Below are 4,669 nucleotides of genomic sequence, written 5' to 3'. Positions count from 1 at the left end.
GAGGCTAGCATTGGCTGTTTAAATGAATGAGCTGTCTGTTGAAATTTGAGATTTTGTAATTGCACCAAACAATTTCCTATGGAAATATGATCCAGTCTAACCATCCCAAAAGGGTAGAGCCTGGCATAGCTTTTAGCATTGCATGGCTGAACAAAATTTTTACCCCTCTGAGACCACGTACTCTTGAGTCCACACAAGTCAGAATAAGTGCACACAGCACAAGCATTCAACAATTACCTTTCTGCAAAAATTAGGCAATATTTAACTAGACCTTATTGACTTCCATCCACCAGAGACAGTGTTTACTTCATGTGAGATGCACACTAATGGATTATTCAGTTTTTAACATAAAGCAAGTTGCATAATATAACTTTCCATTTAAAAGAGCAACCCGGTGCTCATAAAGCTGTGATCTCATACTTTGTCAGAGAAAGTGCTGCTCACTTAGGCAGAGAATGTTAGAAGGGGGCTGTTCGGGCGGGTGTCTTAAGCAAATGGAGTAGTCACTCAATGCAACAGCCATGAGTGGAGGCGCAGGGTCCTCCATGCTCTACTGATGCTAACACATACATACAGGAGTAAATTAATATCCAGAGCTTAACGACCTGCAGTGAGTGCACACACACACACACACACACACACACACACATACAGAAACCATTGTCTGTACACATATACACAGGAAGCATGGTGACTGTACCAGCGCTGTATGTAATGTTGTTTATTTGATCACAGAAAGCGCGCTTCACTGCCAACATGCTGCTTTGCTGATGAGTAGGAGGATACATTTGGTCGTTGTGGAGGAATGTATGGTGCATGTTGGCTTGGCCGACACCAAACAGCATTTGCGACATGCTTCAGTCATCCAAAAATGTTGTGATCATGTACACATTTACCGACCATCTGCAATACTGGAAAGCAGCAAAATGACATTTTAAAGCTGCAATAAACATTTTAATGTTGCTGAGATTTTAACCATTAACTGTTTCTGAATTCTTTTCCTATGAGTGACACAAACATCTCATTATTTGTATGAAATATAAACAAAATATTTGGATTTTATTTTATGTCTGACAGTTTTGCAAAAAAAAAAAAAAAAAGTTCAATACTGAAACATCTTGGATTTTTATTGCCAATCATGATTTTTTTTCCCTTAGTTGCAACCTACAGTCAGAGCATGATGTGAACAGGTCAAATCCTTACTTCACTGAAAAGTGCTGGTGCTTGATCTGAAAAGTGCTTGTAGGCATCTCTGCTCAGGTTCCTCAGAGCATGAGTGTGCTAAACAGCTTGGGAAAAAATCCACTGGTTCTGCTGGATCTTACATGATAATGCATTAGAGCGGGCTGTTGTAAGAAAGCTAGTTGATACTGACATATTATTGCTTGTAATTGCTTTTGTAGAAAACTTAACCGCAACATATTTTATCTTATACAGATGAACAATAACACATTGCATGACGATATGAAAAGCATCAAAGTTTTATCCTGTGTTTTACTACTATTCTGACTGTGCATGTGCCCTTCCCTGCATTTTATAAGTATTTATTTATGCAAAATAACTCACATGGAGGCCATAGAGGGTGGTCTGAGATTGATAACTACCAGAGAATAATTTTGAAGAATACATTGTCTCTGAATTTCATACGTAAATTATCTTTATTATCTGTGCCTAGATTTGGTTTTTATGCCTGTCTCCATCACTGGCTGCCTCAGATCGGTGAAATATTTGCACAATTTTATACCCCTCACCCTTCTTGCATCCATCCAGCTCTCTCTCAGGTGTGAGCTGATCGCGGTGTCAGTGAGCACACCATGAAATTACCCCCCATCTTCCAACAGCGGCCACCGGCTCCTATTCTGCTCAACAAACCAAGGCTTCGGCTACTACGCTGGAAATTGCTATACTCAACAGCCCCCACCCAGCCAGAACACCCACCCCGGCACACCCTGCAACCAGACAGACCCCGGCTTCCCTCTCCCCCCCACACTCTTCACCTCCACCCCACGTCCCCTGGCCTGCCTCTTTCAGCTCCGCTGCACACCATGTGGGAAAGATGGTATTTATCACCTGTCAGCGGCTGCCAGGCCTGAGTTACGTGAAGCAGGACAGCATAAAATTATCATACACAGGCATGAAATTACAAAACCGCCCAGGGACACCCACAGCAAAATTATTTCATTTTTTTTTCACCAAGCCCCTGCTGCAAAAGGACGGAGGGTTTTTGCTGGAGGATATATGAAGGTCTGGAGGGCTGCTGGATCGCAGAGGACAGACATTTTGTACTCGACTGAAACATGGCAAAGTTAGGCACAGGATACAGTGCTGATCCACTGTTGAGGATGCTTGCACAGCATCAAGAGCTTTAAAATCCACTTCTTCATTACTAGACTGTTTTGCAGATGTTCAGCTCAGTAAAAATCTTTTATGTCCGGTCTTATATTCACTTGGGAATGTAGAAAATAAAGTGTTTTCATCATTTGATTATCTCTAAACAAATTGTAATTCACATGGAGATATCCCCATTATTGATTTATTGACTAAGCTATTCATGCCTCACATGCTTACTGTTTGATTCATTAGATTGTCTGATGTCATTTTGGCATTTGTCCCTTATCCAGACAGAAACTTCAGAGTACTTAAATAAGTCTATCAGTGAATTTTTTCTGAAATAGCTAATGTGAGAAATGTTTTTTGTCATCATTCGAAGACATTGACGTCTCAGCTATCTGAACATCTAGTGTAAATTTAATCTGTCACCAGTGGATTAGTTAGGGGCAGTGGTTGCTCAAGGACACAATGGTAATAAGTGGGATTTGAACCTAGGTCTTCTGGTTCATAGGTGAGTGTGTTATCCACTAGGCTACTATCACATTTCACTGTTTGCACTGGGTGCTGTGCTCTGTTGTGTCACAAGTGATAACTAATCATTTTCACTTCGATTCAGTGGGTTCAGGTGGAGAGCATTGCAGCTGGAGGAAGAATGTAGAATTATGTGGAAGAACTGCATTCTAGAAATTCCAGAATATCTGAGTATTGCTTAGATGCAGACGTGCCAGGAGGGGTGGCCAATTGCGGTAGTCTTGAGATGAAAATAAAAGTGATTGTTTTGTCAGTGTGATACACAGTAAGCACAGCACACGGTGCAAACAACATAATGTGTCCTCTGCATTTAACCCATCACCTTTGGTGAGCAGTGGGCAGCCATGACAGCTGCCCAGGGAGCAGTGTGTGGGGACTGTACCTTGCTCAGTGGAACCTTGATGGGTTGAACTGAGTCCGCTTCCTAACCTGCTAGGCCACCACTGCCCTGTGATACCACAGACTAAACAAAGACTTGAGTTACTTATGTGGTAAGAAAATCCTTTCTTATGTGATGATGTGAACATCTTTGGGCAAGTCTTCATGTATCTTACAATAACAGAGTTTTTTTTACTTTATTTGGAACTGAGACAGTATTAATCATAGATTTGTTGCATTTTCTACAAAGACATTATTTGTTTCCATTAGTTATGTATTTTACAGTACTGAAAAAATGAATTAGTGGTCCACGAAAAAAACAACAACAACAAAAAAAAAAAAGCAGGAGTCAACATGAAGGAAACTGAAATTCACATCCTCCGGGAGTGAGATAAAATCTCTCACTGACGGCGAGATGTTTTGGGCTCTGGGCAGCACAAGCCTGAGTGCTCTCCAGAGCATTGCCCAATTACAAACCCAGATTTCATCCTCTGGCTACTTAATGGACACTAGTGGCCCAATTCAGCTCCATTAAGATCTAATAGCATTTAAAAGCAGATAACTTGATTCGAGTCCTGGAATTCAACCTCACATTTCGGCACTGACTGCTTCACTATATTCTAGTCCTCGAAATTCCTGGAACAAAATGTAAATCTGGGTGCATGTGTGACATACAAAGTGACTTTGCCAGAGTTATCCCTCCCACTATTGACACATGGACACCTCGTCTCCCTTGGCTTCAAAATCTCTCATAGGTTTTCAGTTGGGTTGAGATCTGGTGAGTGAAATCAGGAGTCCCATCAGAAATTAGTAAAGAAGATGCTATATTACAAAATGTGACGTCTTGACTGACGGTGTGTTGACTGACAGGGAGGTGGGTCTACCAACCTGACAACTGTCACGTTCACGTGACCTGGTAAACACGAAAGTGGGTGACCCGTCGCGCATTTAAGGTACGTCGCAGGTGCATGCCGGTGCTCAGTCATTGTTCAGCAAGGCGTTCTATCGATTCATCGGATCAACCTATACAGCCTGGGGAGCCTCCTGCGGTGCTTCATATCCAAAAACCTGTAGACCTCCACCACCACAGGCTGTAGCCCCTCCAAGGTCTGCTATGGTTACCAACCAACCATGTTTGCCCACCTGGAACCCGCAGGAGGGGTCACCACGACTCATCAGCTGATCCAGGGCTGCAGACGATCCTGGTTTAAAGCCTGGTCCTCCATTATCCTTGCCATTCAGTGCACGGCTGCGGAGCTGTCCGGGGTATGCCCTGAAGAAGGGGGTTCTGGGTGGTGTGTTAAGTATTTAAGGTATGTCGTAGGTAAACGCCGGTTTTCAGTCATTGTTCGGCAACCTGCCGAATGACAAGGCTTCTTGTCACCCAATCCTTTTCTGCCTGTGTTTTCCCCGTGTGTTTTGCACCATG

Source organism: Denticeps clupeoides, chromosome 1 (assembly GCF_900700375.1).
Source record: "Denticeps clupeoides chromosome 1, fDenClu1.1, whole genome shotgun sequence".
Taxonomy (NCBI): domain Eukaryota; kingdom Metazoa; phylum Chordata; class Actinopteri; order Clupeiformes; family Denticipitidae; genus Denticeps; species Denticeps clupeoides.
The sequence above is the reverse complement of the archived record's forward strand: the minus strand, read 5'-3'. Positions refer to the sequence as shown.